This window comes from Neopelma chrysocephalum, unplaced genomic scaffold, assembly GCF_003984885.1.
Source record: "Neopelma chrysocephalum unplaced genomic scaffold, ASM398488v2 Primary Assembly neopelma1_96710, whole genome shotgun sequence".
In the NCBI taxonomy this organism is placed as follows: Eukaryota; Metazoa; Chordata; class Aves; order Passeriformes; family Pipridae; genus Neopelma; species Neopelma chrysocephalum.
The window spans coordinates 1,089,162-1,115,864 of NW_020925354.1; the positions used below are offsets into that span (position 1 = coordinate 1,089,162).

General features: G+C 41.8%; 1 protein-coding gene across 4 annotated transcripts in view; it reads left to right on the forward strand.

The window, feature by feature from the left end:
• GHR (growth hormone receptor) overlaps positions 1–26,703 on the forward strand; it is a 164,917-nt gene that overhangs the window by 14,964 nt on the left and 123,250 nt on the right. Inside the window, exon 2 of one of the 4 annotated variants that reach the window (XM_027709242.1) lies at positions 1,374–1,429. The exons of the other annotated variants lie outside the window; for them this stretch is intronic. The gene's annotated coding sequence lies outside the window, so the exon portion shown is untranslated. The remainder of the gene's footprint in view (positions 1–1,373; positions 1,430–26,703) is intronic. 4 annotated transcript variants of the gene reach the window in all.

Below are 26,703 nucleotides of genomic sequence, written 5' to 3' on the forward strand. Positions count from 1 at the left end.
AATGGTAATTACTCCCTTCAGGTAGTAAAGAACTGAGAGCCTTTTTGTGCTCAGAGATGAGCAGAGCTCTGAAAGGCAGATGAATTCAAGCAAAACATTAAAATGGAAAATGAATGGTGGTGCCAGCTGATCATAGGCACTAATGAGGGTTTCAGCAAGATGAGTAGAAAGCAAGAATTACTGAAGAGCAAACAACAACTCCTCACTACAGAGACAAGTACATTTCCCTGTAAAGGCCTGACTCAGAGGAATCTAGAGGGCATGTAGTCTTTGAAGATTGCCTAAGAAATCAGTGCTCAAAGTTCACAGGCTGACTTAATCAAAGCAAGTCACCCATTAACACCTCCTTCACATCCCAAGTGCTTTGTACCTCAAGGCATATCACCTTTCTGCACACAGAAAAGAAGGCTTTTCTCTATGATTTTGTTAGTGATGAGCAATTTTATAACAAAACTACAATCAGAAAGCCATTTATGCTCACTTTTTTTGCTAATGTAGGCTTTTTTTGGTGGGTTCTGAGTTTTGTTTTGTTTGGTCTTCTTCAGGCTGAGGATAGGATCTATGTTATGGACCACTGTGCCCGTTCTGCTTCACTTCCTGAATCTTTATGCAGGGTTCTCCTCACCATGGAGGAAATCAAAGACCTGTCTAGTCAGAGGGGATGAAAATCTCTTTTGCACTGACAGAGCAATGGGACTCTGAATAGAGCATCCTACAGTGAAACCTATTGTCGTAGATCTCAGATGCTAATGGAATATTACTGGCCAGAGCCAAATGCTGTTAGTGGTGATGTGGGGCATAAGTGTGAATAGGACTCACCTCCAAGGTTACCTAACACTTGGGAAAGGAGGAAGGGTGAACTGAATCACCCAACCTAGTGGAGTCAAATCCAAAAATTATGTTAAACAGCCAATCCCCTACACATGTACCATTTGAGGCTTTCTCCTTCACCAGAGGTATTAACCATTCCCTCACAATAACTCTCAGAGATGCTGTAGGACCATCACGTGGAATAGCTTCTGGTATGGAAAAACAGGGAGATGATGAACAAGTGACCAGTTGGAGAAACAAGACCTTTGTTGAAATGGCCTTGATGTGCCTTTATCACACGACAGAGTCTGGGAGAGGTGCACTCATGCTACTACCAGACACTGCTCAGATCACAATCAGGGGTCATGTCACAAACCCTGGTGACCTGGGAGATCTGCTGGTATTTATCACCCCAGCAAACAGCCCAAAGTATTAAGTAGCTCTAGGGTGAAGTTGCAACACAGTAGGCTCATTAACTTATTGTGAAATAAGCAGAATGTTATGGAATAGCACAAAAAATCAGCAGAGGATACACAGGACCAACATTTCCTTTGTCCCTGCAGGCAGGATCATCAGGTCATGGCATACCTTTAGTAAGTCCCGCTGCTTCCAACAACTGGTATGTATCAGCTCTAATTCCCTTTTTTAACCAGTTTTGGGCCCCTGATTGGCTTGAGTCCTAGCTGTGGAGCCCATTTTTGATGCTTGTGAAACAGTGAGGAAAAGAATGAGTATTGTGATGGTCACAGCAGCAGTTTATGTCTGCTCTTCAAAGCTTTGTTTCACATTCAGCACAAATTTCATGGGTTCTGCCTTTGAAGCAGAAGAGCAGAGCCTCATCTCTCTCAAGGCTGAAGGTTTGATTTAAAAAAGGAATGAAAACTCTACATTAATGGATGGAAGTCAGCTGTTCTGCACTTTCAGTTGTCTATAGATGGCCAGGACACTGATAAATAAGTAACTAGAATGCACAAATAAGGGAAACATTGCTCTTACTAGCTCAAGATATTAAAAAATGCATTGTTAGGCTAGACTACAGGAAGTTGGAGACTTTTTTTTTTAAATGATAGGGAAATATAGGAGGCAATTTAGGGATGGGGAGAGAGTTGAAAAGCAGCAAAAGATACAACAGCATTGTAGGCTTCCAAGTCTAATGTCCTGAGGGACTTCCATTCTATCTCTAGATACATAAGTAAATGGAGAAGGGGAGAAGAGGTAGTAACCATGAACTGAGCTGGCAGCATTCAGAGGGAGAAGGGACAAAAGCCTGCTCTAGAGAAGATAAAGGAGAGCTTAATACTAAAAATGGTAAGAAAGACAATGATCATACCAAATTTTTACTTGCTCTTTTTTGAGCAACACAGTGATGATCCAGGATATAATAACAGGAGAAAGGATTAGGAAATTCAGTGCAACTACTCCACTGCTATCAGTAGGAATCAAGTCATTCTCATCTGCTGTAATCAGATGTAATTAGGTAAAAAATTAGCAAGTGAGGTTACTTCAGGCTTACTCTGTCAGCATTGGATTTCAGTTTAGACCTGGTTTTGCAGTTTTATTGGCTTCACATGCTTTGAAAGAGGCCATTTCAGTTTGTGATCCAGGACACTCTGCAGCTGTTTATCATTCTCATTTTAACAAAAACACAAGGTCTATGAATAAAACAGCAAGAGAAAACAAGCAGCAAAACTGTAAATAATAGCATGCATTTGCTCATTCTGCTATTAATGAAAGCACAGTTTAACATCAATATTTGTTTTTTATTTAGTTTAATGACAAATTTTCTCATTAGACTTGATTTTATTCTGTAACAATAATCATGGTCTTCATTTTGCTGGAAAAAGAAGTGTGATGATTACCACCCAATGGGGGCAGATGGGGATCAGATTCTGCTATATATAATATTGTGTATACATGTAAACTTAGTTTTTCTATTTGTATAATTCATAATCAAACTGACTTAAGGACTTGATCAGTATTATGCAAATGAGATTGGCACAAATGTTTTGTTTCTTTTCCCTCTAGTCCCATAGCCCTGTGATTTCAGAGCTCATCACAGTTCTCAGTCCTGCTTTGATTATCAGACACCAAGTCCATTCTTGGAGTTGGTGCTCTCAGACCAGATGCTGTAGGCTGTGGAAAGGGAGCTCAAATGTTGGCAAGCAAAGACCCATCTAATTTTTTATCTCCTTAAGTAAATGTCTCAGTGCTCAGTGTAATACCTTTGTGTAGTGGCTGTTCTGCTTGAATTTAGGTGCTGCATTTTTTGCTGCAGCTGCTGTGGATAGCAAAGCTTTCATGAGTATGTGGATGGTCTGGCTCTATGGTGTGGCCCTTATTAGAACTCGTTAGATAAGGAACAGCCAATATTTTAAACTGCAGAGTTCAGAACAGTACCCATCTTCTAGCATTAAGAATTCATGGATTTTATTTTAATGATACAAAAGAACAAGTCAATTCAGAATAGTATGAAAGTTTTGCTTTTGGCAAATATCTTCCCTGTCTTCTTTCCTCTAACACACTTATTCAAATGTATCTTTAAATCATATACCTATAAAAAACTTGCAAGACACTAAATAAATCTGAAGAGTGGGGAAGATAGTTTTCCCCACCATGTAATAAGGAAGGAGTTAACTGGCTTCCTATAACAGAAAAGCCTATGAGTCCAAGGTACTGCAATCATGAATGCAGAGGCAAATAATTGGATCAGTTACCAGATAAGAGACTATTCCTCCAGCAAATCTTTGAAATCTATAGTTCAGTTACAAGAGTGGGCTGGGAATGATCATAAGGAGCCTCAGCTTCTCTGAAAACATTAACCTGAACTGAAGTAGAGCTGTGCAGCTGAAAGCAAGGAAGGAGAGAGGTGGGATCTGAGAAGGCTGGCAAAGATCTGGAAAAAATATTAACATATATAAATATTAATGTTTTTCTTTTATGTGGACCAAAAAGTGAGGCTTGATATATGATGCAGGAGCTGAAAGGAGCAATTGAGACAATGAGGATTGCTGCTCTAAGTAATTTTAATTCCAACTCTGTATTTCTGAACTGTGATCTCCAAACGCTGTGTCTGGGTGGGGGGCAGGGTGGTTGTGGTTGGAGATCAGTAAGTGTGAGGAAAACTCAGAAGTTTATGCAAAGCACCATTTAAAAGCTGAGCGCTTTGGCTCTATATAGAGGTTTTGGTTGGTTTACATGGACAGAAAATGCTTGGATAGAGTAAAATTAAAAAAAAAAAACCCTTGTTTTCATCCTACTAAGTTTTAAGTTATGGAAATTAATTAGAGACAGCTCAAGTAGGCAGATGACCGTGGCTACATCTATACTACTACATGAAACAGAACGAGTCACAGATGGGCAATGCCCACACTACATAGCTTTTGGCCATGGTTTCCTCTGGGCCCCCATCCAGCACTTGTATAGTATAATGATTATTTCTTTGTGGTAGCTAAAATTGTGTGAAGGCTCGGGTTTCAATCTGCCAGACCAGTGTTTTCATAGCGTGAAACTGAGGGAATGTGTTGCATACCCCTGATGTCTACCATGTTGCCTACTCAGGGATTCAGACACTGCTGGAACAGTGCTGGAGGACAGTATAAGAGCAAGAAGCCAGCTCCAGCAGTTTAGTCATCTCCATACTTTCTACTGGAGACAGTTCCCAGCCAGTGCTATACCCCTGGTATTACTCAGGACTTGCTGATTCAGGTCAAAACCTGCCAAAGGGCATGTTAAGTGATGGGGTTTATATGGGGCTCATTGAGCAATCTCATTGCCTGTTCCTGTTTTATTTAGCATTACACTGAAAATACTGTCAAAATAAGAGAGAAGATGGGATTTAGTACAAGATCAGAAAGGGAGTGATGACCGCATGCAGCTTTGTTAGCAATGCTTAGGGAATCAAGGTACACACATACACACATGAACATACTCCCCTTAGCATTGCCTGTCCTGCTCCTCAGGGTGGCATGTCTTCTTGTGTTCCCGGGTAGCAGTGGCCTCTTCCCCCAGCTCCACCCAGCACTATAGTGGCTGTGGCTTGCTCTAAAGAAAGGACTTTGGGCAGAAAGATGTACCAGACAAGGAACTTCATACAGAGATAGGCAGTATTAATGACACAAAAAAGACAATTCACTGCACAGTGCATTTCACACACTGAAATGTGTAATCTGGACCATGTAGGCTCTGAGGAGCCTCAGCAGAACCCAAGGTGGGGCGGGATTGCTGGGAGCTTCCCAGAAACCAGGCACTTTGCTCACACTAGGTTCAGCAAATGGACTACATCAGGACTGATGTGAATTTCAGATTTTCTAATTCCAGGGCAGCCAGTTCCAATAGGAGACAAGGACCTGCATTTCACTGCTCCAGTCAAAGTCACAGGCTTGGGGCCCAGGGTAGCAGAACTAAAGTGACAACTGATCTTCTACATTCTCAGAAGTTCAGTTCACTGGAAATTTCAAAATGTTCAGGTTTTGATCCAAGTCAAAACAAAGCAAACAAAAAGGAGAAAACACAAAAATATTTGCATTGAACTGGAAATGGTCCTTTTAGGGCAGGTCAGCAGCAGGATTATTAGAAAAATTAAGCACAATCAGGTGGATCTCCATTCCTACTAGAATTGACTATTGTATCAGCCTCCTACCTGAGAAGGGACTAAAGCAGCCTGCTAAAATCAAAGTCAAAGCAAAGAGGCAATAAAGTAACTATCAATATACCCAGGAAAAGCACTGGGAAGGAAGTGAGTTATTTCAGGTAAAGGACAATTTTGACTCATGAAGAAATGGATTTTTGCTGGCCATGAATATATTTAAGCATGAAATGAGATGAATATTCATAACCAAAAGAAAAGCTGAGTTCTGATGCTCCTATCTCAATGAAGCATTGCTTAAGGTGGTCTTTGAGAGAGTTCAAGATGTCTAGATGAGAAAATAGCTGGAAATCGTGGACCAAACCCCTGCACATGAACTGCAGGGGATATGCTGAAGAACATCAATCTTGTACTTGTATCTCATGATGCCTAGAAGTCAAGATGCATGTAGGCTCTATATATGATCCTACGCTTTGGGGATCTCTGTGTTTCACTTTTCAACAGTTACTAAAAACTTAACACACATTTCTAGTTTTGCTGTCTCTGTAAACGTCATTACAATCATTAGGTCTGAGGAAAAAATAAATGAGGCAGCCCAAACATATGAGGAGATATATAGCATGACAATATTTTGTTGAAACCACTGAAATATGTATATATTAAAGAGAGTAATCTTACTATTGTAGTCCTTGGTCTGCCTGACCTTGCCCATCCTTCCCAGCTATTCCTCCACTGCAGAAAATTGGATGGGGCTTGAAGGTTCCAGTCCTCTAGCAGCTATGTAACACCAGCACTGAGCCTTCACTTCCTCTGCAGGGTGACATAAACAGTGCCTGTGCTCCACAAGTAATAGAAGTTATATTTTCGCATGAGATATATCTCCAGAATTACAAACTTCCCTCACATTTCCTTGTCCTTGAGAAAGTTAATGACTTGTTTCAGATTTTAAATTCAACTTCTAGTACGCAACAGGAATGCTCCAGTAGCTTTCCTATGCAGAGGCTTTGGCCAGGCATGGATTGATCTGGGATTGAGGGCAGAGGCAAACAGGCCTTCAATCCTGAGTCCCTCATGTGAGACAGAAAGACAGCCCCGGCTGCTGGCCTCCTGGTCATGTCAGGCCAATGTCTGCAACAGGAGTAATAGCTGAAAACTACTAATTCAAAGTTATAAAAGTAAAACTTTGAATTTATGAAAATAGGAAGAGGCAGTTTTGTGACAGTTTCTCTTATCTGAGCACAACTGCTGGGGTTAAAGTCATTATAGTTCTTAGTAAACAGCAACTAGCACAAGTCACAACATAATGGGGCCCTCCTCTTGGCTGTGTCAAATAGTTTAGGGGATTATTTCTGTACAGGCTATTTCTAGATGTGGCCTGTGTCAAAAGTTTGGGCTGGCTGGATATCTAAGTATCTGTTTACAAGCATCAGGATGGATGGAATGCTATCAAGTACAGTGAAAGGCAACTGGAAAGGACACATCTGTTGGTGCTCCACTTTGGGGTTACAATTGTTATGATTAAAAACAAAATAACAAAACCACATCAGGTAAATGTTATTGCCATTGTTTGAAGACATTTAAACATTGCATTTGCAAATTACCTCAGGACAGGTATCTAAACTGCACTAGACTAAAGTACACAATGACAAAGAAAAGCACAATTCAACCTAGAATTTTGATAAAAGACCTCTTCTCCCTGATTGTCTGTTTGATCAGTGATATAACAATCTTTTAAAAACATCTTCAAAGAATCACAGAATCACAGAATGTGCTGAGTTGAAAGGGACCCACAAGAATCACTGAGTCCAACTCTTAGCCCTGCACCCATTGCCAAGAGTCACACCATGTGGCTGAGAGTATCATCCAAATGCTTCTTGAACTCTGTCAGGCTTGGTGCTGTGATCACCTCCCTGGGGAACCTGTTCCAGTGCCCAACCACCCTTTGGGTGAAGAACCTTTTTCTAATATCTAACCTAAACCTCTCCTGACACAACTTCAGGCCATTCCCTTGGGTCCTGTCACTGGTCACCACAGAGAAGAGATCAGTGCCTGCCCCTCCTCTTCCCCTCACGAGGAAGTTGTGACTGCAATGAGGTCTCCCCTCAGTCTCCTCCAGGCTGAACAGACCAAGTGACCTCAGCTGCTCCTCATACGGCTTCCCCTCACCATCTTCATTGCCCTCCTTTGGACACTCTCTAATAGCTTAATGTCTTTTTTATATTGCACTGCCCAAAACTGCAGACAATATTTAAGGTGAGGCCACCCCAGGTCAGAGCAGAGTGGGACAATCCCCTCCCTTGACTGGCTGGCGATGCTGTGCCTGACGATCCCCAGGACACAGCTGGCCCTCCTGGCTGCCGGGGCACTGCTGACTCATATTCAATTTGCCATTGAAGAACAGGGAAAAAGTTACATGCTTAGATTTAATTTTATATACCATGTGTTCAGTCTATATGACTGTTTGTATGTGGACATTTCAAGTGCACAAACCAAATTTGAACAAATTTAATTAAAAAAAAAAATGTGTGGCGAGGGGAGGAATGTGACAAGCCAAGTTGAAAGCATGAAGAAATGCAGGAAATCAACAAGAGGAGTAAGGATATCTAAAAATTGACCACAAAAATTACCTTGTTGTTAAAAAAAAAGACTTATAAGTAAGATAGGACTATCTAACAGTAAAGGATATAGCACTGGTGCTGAGCTCCAGACAGGGGAGGAAGTTGGACTTGTCGAAAGCCTCTGGGTGACAGTGAAGGAAGAGGAGGACACAATTGCTGCTATCATTAAACCGAACCACATAACAGAGCATATATGCAGTGGAAGTCTTTTTCATTAATAACATGACAAATCGTTCAATACTCAAAGCACAGAACTGAAGAGTCACAAGAGAGTTTAACTGTCCAAAGAACAGGTAAGAAAAGAAACATCAGGACAGAAATTAATTAGCAAGCTCTATACTGAAAAGCATTGGTCACCATTTCTCTTTCATTAGAAAAAACAGAGGAGAGGCTCTTCTGGATGTGTTTCTTAGCAGTGAAGAGTAGTTGTTTCAGAAAAGAATTATGAAAGGCAACTTGGAGACAGCGACTGTGAAATTACAGAGTACACAATCCTAAGGAAGAAAATAGGAAAAAAGGGAGATGATCACGGACTCGAAGTAGGCAAACTTCCACCAACTCAAGTCAACAAAACATCAAAGGAAAAATTAGTTGTTGTGGCAGAAAACATAAGCTATTCCTATCAGAAGGGAAAAGTACTGAGAGATTAGTTTAGCTAATCCAGGAACTTTTATTTGATCTGAAACTCAGTAAGTTCCCTCTGAGAAGTGGAAATCAGATCAAATTCTAAAACATGTAAAATAACAGCACATGTTTATGATCCAATTAGAAAACTAAGTCAAAATCCCAACATACAGCTAGGAAACACTTCAAAAGGTAACATGCACTAATAATAAAGAAAAGAAAGGAAAATTATGATTATTTTTCCTGGCTATTTTTGAAACTGGAGGCAAGGCAATGACATAACCGATGAGCTCAAGAAAATGGTAGTATTTAAAACCTTTCTATGCATGTCAGGCAGGCACATCAGTAGCATAATTGACCCTGATGACAAAGGGTTAAGTACTCAGTGTAAAACAGGCAAGAAATAGGACAGGAGTGCATTAAGAAATGCTCTCAAGCCAGCTAGACCAGATAGACTACAGCCTGGGATATTTTAAGAATGAGGTGAATTCATCAGATCAGCAATTACCTGAGAATCAGTGAAAAACTGCTAAAACATGTAAGACTGGGAAAGGACAAAAAAATTACAGCTGCCTTATAGAAAAAGAGGGGAGAAAGCAGAGGAAGAAGAGCCTGGAAATAAATTAATCAATTTAACTTCAACTCACAGAAAAGAACCCCAAACCACAAAAACCCCAAAACATATCTAAAATCAATTAAACTCTTCACAAAACTTTTGAAAATGAAAATAGCATAAAACCCAATATGCTAATGCATATCTTAAACATATTTCCTTTATTTTGATACTGTCATATCACAAAATTAGGGTTTTTGAGGAATCTTTCTTTGTTCTCACTTTATTCAACTTTTTCTTAACAATCTGGATAACAGTCTTATTAAGCTTGCAGATGAGACAAAGCTGGAAAGAAGTGCAAGCATGAATGTCTTGCAAGACGTAATTCAAAGTGAGAATTACATTATCTTGAGAAATTGCAGTGGTGGAATGAAAAAGCTACATGATACATTGCACTTAGGTGGAAATAATCAAATTTAATGCTGTGATTTATAAATAGCAGTATAGCTCTCATGCTTTCCTCTTCTGAGCGCTATTAGAATGTCAGGTAGAGAACTTGGTCTCTTTGGGGCATTATACTTCAGGAAAGACATGGACCAACTGGAGAAAGCCCAAAACAGTGCAAGTGATCAGAGTCAAAGAGAAAGTGATCTATGATGAAAGATTTCAAAAACAGAGATCCTTTGGCCTAAGATATAAGAAAAACTGAAGAGTACATGGCAATTATTTTCTAACACAAAAGAGAATAATCTGGTCACCATTGTCAATGTGGACAGAAGAATTCTGGAATTTAAATCGTAGCAAAAAAAAGTGTGAGGCATTCACTATAATAATAATAACGGCCAGTCTTCGCGAACGAAGATTTGGGGAAAGGTCTTTTACCTTTCCAGCCTGCGCAATGGATTTTTTAGGTGAGACACAGCCTGCGCTGAACTGAGCCCACCCTTTAATCCTAAGGTTCATCTGCCGGGGCCAAGCAAGCTTGGACAATGGCAGTGAGGTCCTCAGGACGTAGGTTTGTTTAGAGTGACCTTCTCATAGATGGATGGCCTCACAGGGCTAACGGGCTCCATCTGCCTGGGGAACTGGCTGGATTCGAACCTGGGTTGCAGAGGTGAGAGTCCTGCATGCTAACCACTAGGCCACCAGGGGTCCCTAGGCATTCACTATAAACTTGTGAATATCTGACACAGGTGGCTTTGGTAGGTAAGGGAGTCTTTACCACTGAGACATTAAGAAAGCTAGTCAAGAAAATACCAGTAATTAGGTAAGGATAGTAAATTCTGTTTTGGGATACATCAGTGAACGACACTAGGAGCAGATAACTCGTAGGTTTCAGCTCTATTTGGCTCCTCAATAATTCCAATGTGGTTACCATGTCAAAATGATGACATGTCAAGCACGCCAAGCACATGATGAGCCACTGCCTGTTCTGGTGTCGGAACTACTGTTTAATCTGATGTTCCACCTAGGAAAAGAAACAGTCATCAGATCCTGTTTAGAGTGAAGTCACCTATTTTCCTGGAAACCAGCTTTATATTTAACTTGCCCCACATCCCATGATGGAACTCAGGAGTCCTCTAAGAACACTGTTGTTCACAGGACTGCTGCTCTTTGGCCTCTCCAAGGCAATGGTATGCATCGTGTGGCTTGCATAAGGTAAAACATTGTTATGCAGCACCATTATCCCGAAAGGCTGGACATTCCCTGAACTTGATGACTCGATGTCATTTCTGTGTCAGCTGACTTGAGTCTCCACTGCTTTTCAGTACTGTTATGAGCACTAAGAACCATCACAGTACAAGCATGCAGGATGAAGGGTTGGAAACAAACATGTGCAGCAACTTCACCCAGGCAGAGGCTGAGGGCCAAAGGACAAGAGACTGTGTGGATGGACAGCTAAACTACTTTCTTTGAATGGAATGGAAAGCCCATGGGAGAACTTCACGAGGGAGAAGGATTTGTCAAGTAAAAACAAAAGGGTCCAGAGATCTGCATTTTGATGGCAAGGTGGTTATGGCTCCATTAAGATTTCTGAAGGGAGAACAATCAGTGTAGCATCAGCAAAATAGCTCTATAATATGAAAACCAGGGAGCTACAGACCTGTGGGTCTGATTTTTACACCTGACTAGATGGATTATACAGAGTAGAATTGGGAAGAATGTCAACAAACATAGTCTTTTTGAAGAGTCAAAATGCTACTTCACATCATCTTAGGAACTTCCATGTATACAAAAATATTCTGCTTTGAAAGACACTTTCCTGTGAGCATTTAAATGAGAAGATAATATTAATTCAGGATTTTCCTCTACTGATGTTACGTTTTTCTCAAAATGGTGAGTTGATGTAAAAAACCAAGCTCTTCAGAAAGAGGTCGATGTTTTCTCAATAGAAAGAATACCAGTTATATAGAGATGGCAATAGCATGTATTTTATTAGTCAGTCTGTCCAAAATTCCTTGCTGTCACATATGCTTAAGATCTGTCAATTATAGGCTTTTAGCTGAATCATAAATTAAAGGTTGCTGCTGTTCCTGGAAGTCCCAGACTTATGAAAACGTCAAACAAAGCTACTCTGTGGCTTTGTTTACACGGAACCAGTCCAGGAAATTCAAGTATCATACTTTATACACTGTAACCTTGATTCAATTCTAGTCTGTTGTCTTTTGCATGGTAACATTACTGTTTTAGCTTCAAGTGAATTTGAGTACCCAAATAATCAAGGTAGTGTCTGCTCTAGCTTTTGTGATCTCCTTTCCACCTAAGTCTGAGAGACAAAAGAACTTGAGGTGGAGAGTAAGGATATGTAGCAAAAAGTTGCAGAAAAATGCTCATGAAACATGGGTAGACAATGGAGACATGCTCTGAGCAAAACAATGTAAAATACTTGGAAAAGTGAACTAGTTAGGTCTTTAGCATATTAGAATTTAGACATTAAAGCACAGGAAGGCAATCAAAAAAAGCCTTATTTAATGTGCTTAAACCTTTGAGACACTTTAGACCCTAGCATTTTAGGCAGAAGCTTCACCAGATACTGAAACTTGTGCTATTGGTAGAAAGAAATGGAGGACAATGTGGACATATAGATGCAGGAAGTGGTCTCAGGCTCTGAATTCCAGCTTTGCAGATTGTGGTTACAGTCTTCAATAAACACTTGAAAGATTAAGGATGGGATTCAGTTAAGATCACAGGGCAACATTAGCACATTATTTATCATAAAATTGATTGATATGTTTCACTGTTCATTTGAAGTAGTTCTTCTGGCTAATGTAACACCTAGGGTGAAGGACAACCTGTGTAGTGCTGGAAACGGGCCAGGATACCAGCCTTGATATTATTTATCTTAGAAAAAAAGAGCAGTGAATATTAAATTTCAAGCAAAACCTTCACTCCTACTCTCCCCTGTCTCCCTTCTTCAGAAACAAAGCAAGCAAAATACCACTGTTTACACTTTTCCCCCAAAAGCCAGAAAGTCAGTGTATTCATTACATAGCAGATAGGTCTTTGCTTTATATTAGCTGCAGATAATGACATGATGAATGACTTAGAAATAACAGAAGGAGAGAGCAAGAGATCTCAGGCTCTGGCAGAGTGTTCCTTCTTTCTTTTCTCTCTTTGCCTGTGCCTTCTTATCCTGCATGCGTGTTCATATTGATTCCTTGGAGGTTAGTTCCTCAAAGAAAATTCTCTGTTTCTACAGATATTGGTTAGGTTATTCTTCTACTTTCATGCCACGGTCCGAGGGGGAAAGGGAATGGGACGCGGCACTGCAAAGAGGGTCCGGACACAGGTGAAGGGTGAAGGAGCAATGCCAATTTATTGAGGGGATGCAGGGACTTAAATAAGGTAGGTCTGAGGGGAGGATTCAGAACCGGGGAGGAGCTTGGGACTGACAGCCCAGGGAGAGTCAGGATTGGGAGATAAGAGAGAGGTAGGTGTAACTCTGGGGTATCCAGGGGAAAAGGCCAATGGGAGCTCACTCTGCACTGCGGCAAATCTCAGCCAATCAGTGTCAGAGGAGCGGGAAAGCAGGGGGGAACAAGGGAGTAAACAACCTTAGGCGGGAAAGTCTGAGGGAGAAGAAGGGCTAATATGGGGGTACATCAAAATTTCATAAAAACCAGTAGCAAACAGGGGTACAACAGTAGAAACACATAACATAATAAAAACTGGGGAGAAACAGTCAGTCCGGTGAAAGGTCCATCAAGTACATTCATAGTCCATTCAATTTCTGTAAAGCTCCCTCCACGCTTTGTATCTTTCCCAATCGGATTCTGGTTTCTCCACACTTTCATATAAAGTATTCAGGGGAGCTTTGCTCTGTAGCTTTAAAGGAATAACCCAGATATCCCACAACCTAAATTTTTCCACATATTCAGAGGCTGAAAACAGAGCTGCTATTAAATATTGTTTTTATTTTTGCATACAGCAAGCACTGCGCATTCCCAGCTCTTGGTACAAGTCTGATCATGGTTGGAATATGCATTTTATTAGTGTGGTTTCTTTTCGTGGCAAGCAATCGTGTGCCGTGGTACTTTTTTATGCAATTCTACTTACGATGGAAATTTAGATTAAAAGAGTGCTTTTCTTCTTTCAGCTATTCTTATTCCATAGATGAATAAAGAGCATTAAAAAGGTGAAGGGAGGAAAGAGGAAGCATTAACCTACCCCCTGTTCAGAATTTTCACTTGCTATCATCCTATAAACAGATATTTTGACAGCAAACATAGTATATGCCTAAAAGACTGACTTACTCCCTACAAAGGTTAACTTTAACTTATGTTTCACACAACACTAGTGGGCTTTTTTTCTCCTTAAGTTTTCTAAAGTCATATGTCATGGTTTTAAGCCCAGCTGAAAATTAAGCACCACGCAGCCTCTCGCTCAACCCTCACTCTCTCTCCCTCTACCATGGTAGAATGGTGAGAAGAATCGAAGTAAAACTTGTAGGTTGAGATAAGAACACTTTAATAATTGAAAATAAATTAAAATACAGTAATAATGGTAAAATAATAATAGTAGTAATAATAGTAATAGTAGTAGTAGTAATAATAATAATAATAACAACAACAACAATCATCATCATTATCATGGCTAGGCTTCATGAATGAAGATTTGGGAAGGGCTCTACCCACACTTGCTACAAGCATGCTGGTGGCTAAAAAGGCCAATACGAGATAGACAAGTCCGGTTGCAAAAGGCACAGCAGAAAGACTCCTTAGGTGGTATCGGCAAGACACGACTCTTATCTTTTCTCCTCAAGGGCAATCCCCTGTGTGTTCTCAAAGGAAGCAGCAGCATTATAGATAGTGTGTCTCCAGACCTCCTGACTGGAGGCCAGAGTAGACCAGTTATGTTGATCAATATGGCCAAGGCTGAGATGTTGTTTCAGGGAGTCCTTGTATCTTCTGTTCGGGGCTCCTCTCTTGCGGCAGCCAGTGGCAAGTTCATCATAAAGCACGAACGACAACAGTAATAATAATAATAAGGGAAAACTCAAGTGATGCATAATGCAATTACTCACCACTTGCTAACCGATGCCAGATGACCCTTCCTGAACCCAGACTGGCCTGCCCTTCTGGGTAACTCTCCCCAGTTTATATACTGGGCATGTTGTTCTAAGGTGTGGAATATCCATCTGGTCATTTTGGGTCACCTGTCCAAGCTGTGCTTACTCCCAGTTTCTTTTGTTATCATCCTCACTGGCAGAGCATGAGACAAGAAAAAAGTCGTTGATTTATGATAAACATGACTTAGTAAAGAAGCAACAAATCAGAGTGTTATCAACACCATTCTCATTCTGAATGCAAAACATAGCACTGTAACAGCTACTGAGAAGAAATTAATTTTATCCCAGCTGAAACCAGGACACATGATATAAAGAGGGAAACATGTGTGCATCTGAATCATTCTCTTACTTCTAAAAGACTAATATGTTCCTTTTTTTTTTATTACCATCTAGATAAGATCAGTGGAGATTAATTGAAAAATTAATTGGAAAAAGATGTTGTCTTGTATTACTAAAATAATAGGTTAGTTCCTGTGGCTGGAGGCCAGTAACAAGTGCAATACCACAGGATCAGTAACTTGTACCCATCCTGTTTAATATCTCTATCAATGACCTGGAGAAGGTAACGTGCACACTCATCAAGTTTGCACATAACAACATACTGGAGGGATCAGTCAATATGCTCAAGGGCAGGGCTGTCTTCCAGAAAGACCTAGACAGGCTAGAGGAGTGGGCTGATGGGAACTGTGTGAAATTCTGCCAGGACAAATGCAAAATCCTGCCCTGGAAAGAAAGAAGCCCATGCAGTGATATAGAGATATTCCCAAACTGGAGTGACCCAGTGACGTGCCACCAGGGTGCTCAGCTCAGGAGCTGGAGCATGAGCACCCCAAAAGGATGTTGAGGGACAGGGCTGCTCCAGCATGGAGAAGGAAAGGCTTCAGTGGCACCTCAGAGCAGCCTTGCTACAAGTAGGACATTGAGAAGACAGAGCCAGGCTCTCCACAGCAGTGCATGATTGACAAAGGAGAGACAATGAGCATAATTAGAACTGAGAAGTTCAGATTGGAGCAGAAAGGAAACCTTTTGCCCTGTGAGGACACTGCAGCAGTGGAGCAGGTTGCCCCAACATGCTGTGCAGTCTTCATCCATGGAAGCTTTTGAAATCCAACTGGGTAAAGCCCTGAGTAATAAGATTTTCCCTCTTCACTGACCCTGAATTTAGCAGGAGAATGGACTAGGGAGCCCCTGAGATCTCTTCCAAGCTGAATCTTTCTGTTTCTATGATGGTGTTAAACAAGAAGCCAAGAAAATAGATAAAGATATAGATTTAACCTGCAGGTAAGAATGTTGAATATGAACAATGTCTTGACTTAGTCTCATTCTCCTGCAGTTTTTAATACATTTTTGAAAAAAAAAATGGTTTTGTAATTTAGTATAAGTAGTTTCTCACTCAAGAGAAACATACCCATAGTCACTTAAACCTCAAACCACTGGGAATTTTGAACTACTCAGATTAGACCATGTTGTTTCAGGCCTCATGTAAGAGCTCCACAGGTAAAACAGTATCAATTAAGAGTGTATTTTGCAATATTGTATTAGCAAAACGCTTAGCAACAAAAAAGTCACCTTATTTCCTTCCAGTACAAACTCTACTAGACAAAGTAACACTTTTTTTTTTTTTTTTAGCATGGACCTTGCATGTGGACCTTGTTATATTGATCTAGAAATGCATATATTAACATTGCTTTTGCTGACTATAGGTAACCATTGCCTGCTAAATCAAGCAACAGGAGTTTGGCAGGCATTACCAATACAAATACCTTTATGTTGCACAAGCTCAGACTTTAGCCAGTGCTTACATTAGGCGTTCACAGCGAGTCTGGCAGAAATTACGATCAGCACTTGCTGTAGACACTGTAAAGTAGAGGAACCTCTTTCAGATGAAGAACTGTTATGAACTGAGCTGTTAGAATTCTATTTGACATACTGTTGATAAACACTATGTTATACACTAATATAAACAGAGAGCAAACCAGACTCAGACATCATTTTGTCTTCTGTACCTGGTTGCAGAGCATCATGCTCAGAAAGGAGAGGACTTTCAATACACTCTTTGAAATGGACTGAACTGGCAACCGCATATTCAGATAAAAGAGTAGGTGTAAGCACGACTGGATATTGTGTCAGAGCAAACGGTCAGAATTCAGGTATCTTTACTGAGAGTACTCAAGCCAGACTTGAGTTTCGAGGCTTTTAAAGAAGATTGGAGGGAATCTAGAAGAGTGATAATACAGCATAAATGAAAAAGAAAAATGAAGCACATAGACATTCATTAAATTATACATAGTTTTAAAAGTAGATGTGTCCTAACAGATCTATAAAGAACACAACCAATTTCTATATTTTTACTGAGCCAAATTTAAGATTCTTGCTTCATAAGATACCAAACTCAGGTACTCTGAAGCTAATTTCTGTTGGTGATTAAAATACTACCACTGGCAAGCAGCACAGAATAAATATCCCCCTAAATCCTCCAATGAAATTGAGTATAATAGTTATCAAAAGACAAACCTTTTTTTTTTTCTAAGAGAGAAGCAAAGAGACCACTGACCATTTATTATGTTATTTATTTGTTTTGGAAAGATTAAGAAAAATAAAAATATTTATCCTGTACTCAAGTTATAGACATGCTTGCACTTTCACATCTCCAGGACCAGCTGGACTCTTACTTGTCTCCCATCTTTCCAGCCCCATGCACACCCTCATAAGCTTTCTGATTGAAAATTATTTTGGCTGCTTTTGCCTAAATCTGGTCTTGTTGGCAGTGAGCTGTGTTTGAAATTAATCCCCATGAAACTAAACCACCTGCCATGTGAAAAAATAAACAACTTTTATCTAGTATACAGAAAGTCCAGGCAGGTATAAACCCAGAATATATAATAAACTATGGATTTATTATTATATACATTTATTTGTACATATAATGAGGGAGCAGTAAATATTTTCTCTGGTTTATTCATGTGGTATTTTAGATGTTCAGCTCTCACTGCTACTTAGCCAATACAAAACAGTTTGTCATAGTCTCAGATCTTATTATGTTACAGGAATGTTGTATTAAACAAACATCATGAACATATCTGGACCCGGAATACAAATCTTTCTCTCCTAACACAGTGTTTCAACCACCAAATTACAGGGCCAGGATCAGGTCTATAGTTAGAATTTCTAAACCAGTGAGTTATTAATCATGCTTTGCCATAGCTTCAGTAACAAGACGTAAGAGTGAAAGGCCTGGATAACAACCACTAGTTTGGCAGCACAGGCATCTCATAGGAGATGTGGATATGAGTTTCCTAACCAGTGGTAAGAACTGAAAGTTAATGTTCTTTGCACATATATTAATGGAAAGACTACTGTATTGCTTGAGCTTGACACTGTTAAAAAAAGGTAGAGTTCTGTTCCCATGATTTTTGAAGGAGGAAAAGGCAAGAGGTGGTTCTAGTGTAGGAATAAGAGAGATGAAGCTGTATGCTCTTAGTTTAAAACCTCAGTGATACTTCTGTCATACAGTTTCATTTCAGTTTTGATGTCAGATTTTAACTCCTTTAAGGCAACTGAAAATTCATAAGGCCACATCTTATGGTCCACTTTGCCACAGCTACATGTCTTTACCCCCCTGGGCCCACTCTGTTTGTTCAGGGCAGAGCAAGTCCAGATCAACAGCCCAGCTGAGAACAGATCACTTGATGTTCGTAGGTCAGTATTTGAGGCACATCAGTTCCCTGAAGCCAAGCAGGACCCAGTAGCACAACTCCTGGTGCAGTTATACAGGAAGGGCAGCACCAACCTGAGCAGCAAGAGGTGCCAGAAACCCCACTGTCCCCAGCCACTGTAACCAAACAACTTCTGTGTGCTGGCCCTGGTATTCCTGTTCACCAAACCACAACAGGGAGCTTGGGTGAGCTACAATTCATTTCAGAGGGGACTCTGCCTTGTGGTTTACGAAGTGATTGTGAAACTTTTATAACACTGGCTTGTATGGCTCTTGTCCCACCTCTGTTGTATGAGGAAAGCAGATTATGAGCCATTTGAAGGTGAATGGGACACACAGGACAGGGTGCCTGCAAGGGCCTCAAAGATCAGTGTGTCGCTGCTGAGGTCACCTTTGCACTTATGTGCCTATCTCTGGTACTTTATGAACGTAAATGATACCTAAACAAATTGATGGCACTATGCTTATTTTGAGGTGCTTCTCAAAAGATAAATCTTTTATTATTGTAAGAAAATCCCTAGCAGTCGCTCTCCCTTTTGCCGTAGCTTCTGTCTACACTCACGCTACTCAGTTCTTCGTGAGCCACCACACACCTGCTCACGGAAGATGCCTATCATCTTTTCAGCCGTCCAACACCACTTCATCTCCACCTGGTAGCCGCGCCCGTGGCACGCTGACACCCCCTTCTCCGTAAAATCGGGTTCATCGCCTTCCTGAACACAAACGCGAGCGTCAGCCCTGCCCTTACAGGCACACGCCGGCTCGGGAGCCTCGAGGTTCGCCCCCGGTGGCCATGGCCGGGGGGGCTGTGCCCGCAGCGGGGAGCTGACCCTCGGGGGAGGCCGGGAACGTGCGCTTCAGTAGCCGCCGTCTCCCCCTAGACGGAGCCCCGCGGCGCAGCCAAAGTGCCGGCACCGGCCGGGGCTCAGGGAGGGCGGCAGAGATCCGGGGGACGCGCCGAGCCGCCCCCGCCCGCCCCACCCCGCCAGACACGCTCCCCCAGCCCCGCATCCCGATTCTCCCTCCCGCGGCGGGCGGGCCGCCAGCTGCCGGGGTGGAGGAGGAGGAGAAGGAGGAGGAGTACGCAGCAGCAGCCCCTGAGTGCCCCGCGCCCCGGCAGGCAGGGCAGGGCAGGGCGGGCTGCGCCGAGCAAAGCGAGTACCCCACCAGCGCTGCCGCCGCTGCCGGCGGAGGCGGGCAGCTGTGCGGAGAGGAGTGGGTGGAGGGCCTCCCCACCGCCCCCTGCCCTATGCTGACCTCGCCTCCCCTCCCCTCCCCTCGCCTGCCCCGCCCCGCCCCGCGGGAGGAGTGCGGGCTCAGCCCGAAGCTCCGCTGCTGTTGCTCGCTTTCTCGCCGGTCGCTGCCGCTCTAGAAGTTGGGGCCGGTCGCGGTGGACGATCGCTGAGGTGCTCTCATGGTGGCGGTGCCCGCCGGGGGGGGCCACGCCCGCCGCCGCCCGCCGCGCCGCCGAAACTTGGGGGAAGTTTGCGAGCGACTCGGTGAGTACCGGGCGGCGGCTCCGCGCCTCTCCCCGCCCGCCGCCTCCTGCCTGGCGCGGACGCCGAATGGCTTCCTCGCCCCACTGTCCCGGCCCCAGGGTCCGGCTCCTGACGGGCTTCGCCGCCCTCACCCGGCTCTCGTCCCGGCGTTTTGCGAGCTCACCCCGCGGGGCCGCTCGGCGTGCCCCGCTGGCGGGGGCAGCCCGGCGCCGGAGCCGGGCCGGGACCGCGGCGTCAGCTCTGGCCGTGGCCGGGACGGCGAATGGGGGACAAGAATTCCCGTCAGCTCCCGTGCTGTGGGTGATGGAGGGGGTGATAGGGGAGGGAAGGTCTGGAGAAGCAGTTTTCTTCAGAGAAACCCTCTTTTCTGCGTGGACTGGGATTTAAAAAGCAGAGTGAGAATGGTAGTTTAGCTGCCAGCGTTGCAGGCTTCTTCTCTGTAATAGACCTAATCGGAGTTTCTGTTCTGTGTGGTTTATTCCAGTTTATACAATTCCCTACTCCCCTTTTTCTTTTCTTTGTTTTTTTTTATGCTATCTGTAATTTTGTTTCTTAATGTGTGGCCTTCTGTAAGTATTACACAGGATTAAAAATAAAAAGAGAATACTTTTAAAAACAAACACTGCAAATGCTCTAAGCAGAAGTATACAAAACAGGTTAATGCAGAGGAATAACGAGTGTTCTATCACAGCGGCGTCTTCTATGATACTTGTTGCAAACTTTCACGGGACTAATGCTAGAGTGGATGTGCATTAGCTACTCATCTTTTCACTAGAGAATATTTTGTTCAGAATTTAGTGTATTATTAACTTATTGTATTCAGTCACGGCTTCACTTTCCTTCTTGTGTAACAAAAACAAAATATTCACAACTGGTCATCTTTGTGGTTAAATTGGAAATAAGAATGAAGCAATTACAAAGCTGTAGCCCACTGCTTGAGTTGGATCCTATTTTATAGATGCTTTAAGCAAGTATTTACGGATAGGAAGAATTGGAGTTATTTGTCAGGTAAAGATCTTCTTAAATCCAAAAGTTTTAACTTAGACTTGTTTGCTCACATCAGCAATGAAAATGTATTTGAGAATAGAATCAATGTATGGAGATCTGGTAAGATTTATTTAAGTACTGGTGTTTATTTAAAAGATGCTTTTTTAAATATTGAGGTTAAAGTAGATGGCAGTTCAGATGTCTTGTGGCTCTGAGTGGTAAATGTAAGTATTACTGAAAGTTATTCAGACAGCTTGAATTGTTTGAATAGGAATACGATGTCTTTCATCTCCACGACATCTCAGTCTTGCATTACTAAAATTGCTACTTGCTGTGTTAATTCACGACGTTTGCATGTTCTAATAATTATATAGGATTGACAGTGTGCGGTGCTTCTGAGGAGTAATTCCTGAGGTTGCCAGTAAATGGTAGTGATACTTTTACTAAATATGTAGCTGTAACTTACTCTAGTGTACAGAGAAGTCATAGATACCCCTCAAATATTTTGGAGTGAAATTGTCCTAGTGTGGTCAAGGATTGTTTTCATTACCATCGGCTGTTTCATTGTCTTCTGCTGTTGATGTATCTGCACAGCACAGTGCAGCACCATGCACGTATATACAATTGGGATCTCTATAGAGGTGTTAATTCCTATAGCACTGTGCAAGGCAGCAGCACTGCTCCCAGAGAGTGCTTGAGTGTCTGTGCAACACTGGCTGTGTTGGGGAGAGGTATGGAGCTTAGTTCTCCACATTTTTACAAACTAAAGTAGCATGTTATACCATATATGACCTCTCGTGACATTTTCCGATAAGGAGTGATCAAGAACTCTGATGGCAAATCCCCTGTTTGTATGGGTTGGTACCTTTCCTTTCCATGATCTGGAGACTGAGGTTCCCTTAGGGTATGACTTTCACGCACGGGGTTTCTTTCGATTGCCAATATGTACATGTCTCTAAGTGTGTATTTAAACTAGACCTAGGCCTTGCCCCCATTAAATGAAGCTTCCTTTTGCTGCAGAAATTGTTATTTAACAAAGCTAGTATTCATCTTGTGCTATTTTTGAGAGCATTGGGGAGAATAAATATAACATCATGTATCTTATTTGAAATACCAGATGTCCATGGACAAAGTAGAAACTGTGAATATTTGTCATTGAGAAAGCATTGTAGGCAGAGATGCTTTGATTTTTTTTTTGACTGATTGAAAAATAAGATGTACTTTATCACACATGACAGCACTTGCATTCTGCCAGGTTGAAGCTCTTGCAATCTTAAGGTATGTGTCAAAACATTTTGAAATCATAACAAATAAATAAAAATGATAGGAACAACAAGAAGGGAGGTATAAAGTTGGTGGGGAAAGGAAGGGCAAGGATATCACCAGTGTAATAATGAGTCTGCTTAGTCCACATGGAAATTCTTAAATGATTGATTAGCTAGACAGCCAGGTTTCTTTAAAATGAAAGATCTTCCTTATTTTTTTACCAAATATTTGTCTGATGGGAATTCAATTCTTTGACCCAGGAGAGCTGAGAGAGTAATTCTGGGAAGAGGGCAGTGTGAGGAAAGCAGGGAGAGAGAGGTAGTAGGGTTGCTACTTTGCTGTGGCGAAGGCAAAAGGCTGATGCAATGGGATACTAGCTTGGCAGGAGTAGATTTATGCCAGGACTTGAAGGAACACTTTGTGCTCAAATTGTTTATCACAAGGGAAATCTTTCTTTACCATATATGAATCCCAGTTAAAGTCTTTGTATGAGATAGGTGTTTGTTTACGCATCACTATAGTTCATGAGAGATGGAACAAGCATCCTCTTACCAAAGAGCTGATTTTTGATGTATGAGAAACAACTTTTCCTACAAAATTGTAAGGGCTGTTTCCTTTGACAGCTGTGACAGAGATGGATGTTGTCCATATCAAGTTTACTGCAGCTTATGAAATGAAAATATATTTAAGCACATATTTTATTGACCTTCAGAAAGCATGTATGCCATTGAACATACATTAATCACCAGAATTATTATTTTTTAAATTATCAATGAGGTAGTATAAACTTCAGAAAAACTTCACAGTAGCAGGGTGGTTTGCAATAGGGTGGGACTTTATGTCTCACTTGTCCAACAAACAGCATGGTACATTATATTGTTAATTTCAGATGTACAATGTTGTGAGGATGTAAAAGACAATTAAAATTATTTTTACTGAAGTAATAAGTGCTGGAAAACACTCTTGATGCAGTCTTCTGCGGTCCGTAATGCATGAGATACTTGTATTAAGTGTATGAATGCATGTGCACAAACGCTTGGTTCAGAGTAACTTTTCAGATGTAAGGTTGTCCCACTTTGTTATCCACTTAGTCAGTAGCTGAACAACTACACCAGTAATCAAACATTTGTGAGTTTTGACACTCTATTTGCAATGCTATTCATACTTATCATACTAATCACGTTTGTCTTTTGATTTTACAAAAAAATCCTTTGACTGCAATGCCAGCACCTGTATCTTCTAAATCATGCTCAGCTTTATAACTTAGAGATACTCCTATTTGTAGTGATACAGTCTGCAACATAGTCTTTTGTCCTGCTATGTGTCTGAACTAGACATAACATTTTTGTGGAAGGTATCCACTATATGGGATTGTGGTTGTTTGGGGAAGGTCGTACAGGGATTCATGGAGAATGCTGGAGATGTGGTGGAGACAGTGAGCTCTATATCACGACTGCTAGTGAGAGGTTATGAAACTCGTAAATGTAGCAGAAAATTTTAACCTCTCTGCATTAAAGAGAATAAACAGAGCACCCAGTCTGTTGGTGTGGAATGATTTATGCTTCCCCAGGTCTCCTTTCCTGTAGCCATTTAGGGAGACTCACAGCATTATAGTGCTAGACCTCCTCGGCCTGTGTATGTGGCACAGGGTGACTACCAAAGATGAGTTCATAATGTGGAGAACCAAACTCAGAATATACAAAGAAAAGATGCTTTGCTGGCTTTACACTCATTAAGGCAGAAGATTACTGCCTCTGATCACTTAATAAGCTTATTGCTCAAAATCCTAGAACAAAGATGATACATGAAGACATAAATATGAATAATGACTTGCATTTGACTATGACAACAATAGACAGAGATAATTAATATTTAGAACTTTAAAAACTGTTTAAATGCTGTCATAAATCCATTACCGTCTTCAAACTCAGTTTGTAAGTAGTCAGTCCAAACAGAAAGTATTATTTCAGATGTGTGACAGTAATTTTGTACCAAACAAGTTTGTCATCAGCTAACACACAACAACTCTGAGGGGCAGTTGGAAAGAGCTAGGTTGTTAATAACAACCATTATGTTAGAGCATTCAAACATTTAAATTGAGTTTGAATGTTTGCTGCCTCAGAAGTAAATGAGATTGGTAAAACTCCATATTCCAGTAGATCTCTAGGATGCATTGATGGTAGGTAGAAACTGTCCCTTTGTTAGTTGTGTGGACAGATATCTTTGTCCCTGACTGGTATACAACAGTTTTGGTTTTAATTCATATGTAGTACATCTCTACAACCTTATTGGTATAGCCAAATAACTCCCTTAGGGCCTGTTGGAGTTTCAGGATAGTCTGACCATGAAGAAGGGCCTGTAGGCCAGAAGAAACAGACTGAAAGAACCAACACATTTTATTCCAGCTATCTTAGTTAAACGAGCATGCTTGTCAATTTTCACCTTACTTCACAAACTGTGTGCTTCATTCCCAGTTGCTCTCAAATATTCAGCCTGATGTCTAATATATTCCATGTTTTTTGCCTTCTCTTTTCACATACACATTACATTAGTTCTACCTAGAGAATGAGTTGGTGCAGTGGGCTCTCATTTATCGCATGACTGCAAGTATTGTTTGAATTTGTTATGGAATGCTTATTAAATTGTGTTTGCTCAAGAACCATGTTATGAACCTACTTTATAACTGTTTTGAGCAATGCCTTCTTTACTGTTTTCATCCAGAAAGCTTGAACTGTTCAGTGTTTTGGTAGTTTGTGGGATTGCTAGTAGCTTTATGTGATGCTTTAAAAAGTCAGTGAAAAGAAAGCAGGATTCCTTGCTTGGTGGTACTTATCCCTTGCTTTGCATGAGTTGAAGAGAACTGGTTGTGATTGCTTTGGGCCTCAGCTTTACCTGTTCTGCCAAGAGTAAGGAAGATCTGGGATGAGGATTGAGAGAAGAGCAGTTAAAGCAATGAGCTGCTGTATCTTTGGCTTTTAATTGTATTTGATTGCTGAGCCTAGTCAAGTATGTTGGGGGAACACTGTGGGACTTTTACTTATAAATAAAGCTTTAAGAAAACCACTGCTTTTGTAATGACTGTGGCAGTTCGAAGTCTGACGCAGGGTAGCCCTCAGAATTAAGTCAGATGTCAAGTAAACAAAGCAGAATACACCATGATCAGGCCATCTGTATTTCACAGCACACATAGCTCAAGCCCAGTGAGCTGTGCTTATCCTGGGGCTTTGGTCCTCCAGGTTGAGTCCTGGCTAGTTTAGGGTGTGCACTTGGTGAGTTGAGCCACCTGAAGGAATTATTTGCAGGGGGAGCAGTAGGAAATACTGCTCGTTTTGGCTTATGCACACGTATAACTGAAACATATGCAACTAAACATTTAGGGCTTGACTTGTACTTGTTCCAAACGGTGCCAACCTACTGATCCAGTCTGCGTGGATGAGCTGTTCTTACCACTGCAGTGTTTCTGCAGTAGGATCAAGAGTGTGTGAGACAGTGCATTACACTTTTTAGCTGTGATTTCTGACCCTTGGAGAGTGTCAGTGAGCCTCTGGGTTGGCTCATGCTGGGTGGTGGTAACAAACACTGCACAGGAGAGATGCTTGTTACGTGATACGGTCGTTGCTGGCCTCTTGTACACTGACCAGTTCTGGCGATGCAGGACAGCGTGTACATCACGGAGGGACTGCAACCTGGGGAGAAATGGCCCCTCTACTTCCATGTGAGAAAGGCTGTTTTTGTGGAACTGTGCGATGAGCTCTGGTATCTTCCAGCTCTAAGGTGCTTAAATTAGGATGGCTGTGTCAATTCAGAAGCCATTTCAGAAAAAGCAGTCACTGTTGTAAAGCAGCCTGTGCCTCATTGCTGCTGTAATGTAAGTAATGTAAGTATTCTACTTGAATAGCTAATTTCCTTGAAATAATAGGTAGCTTTGAGAAAAATAATTTCTTTGATTGTACTGGGTCAAGGCATACTTTTTGCAGTGTCATATAGTTTATCCATCCCAAGGCACACACAAGGGTGTTAACTACAGTTAACTACTGCTTGATGGTTCTCAGACCTCTAGCTGACCACAGGGATGCTGGTGGTGATGTTAAGGAAGGATGGCATTCACCTCTTTAAGTGGTATGAGGGCCCTTCCTAACTTGCATCGAAGGAAGGAGGAGTTCAGGAATACTTGCATGAGTTGGCAATGTGTGCTCACAGCCCAGAAAGGCGACCAAATCCTAGGCTGCAAAGGGTCAAAGGGATCCCAAATCACAGGGAATGTGACCATCAGGTTGAGGGAGGTGATTCTCCCCCTCTACTCTGCTCTTGTGAGACCTCACCTGGAGTACAGTGTACAGTTCCAGTGCCCCCAACATAGGGAGGACATGGAACTGTTGAAACAAGTCCAGAGCAGGCCATGAAGTTGATAAGATGACTGGAGCATCTCCCCTGCAAAGACAGGCTGAGAAAGTTGGGGCTATTCAGCCTGGAGAAG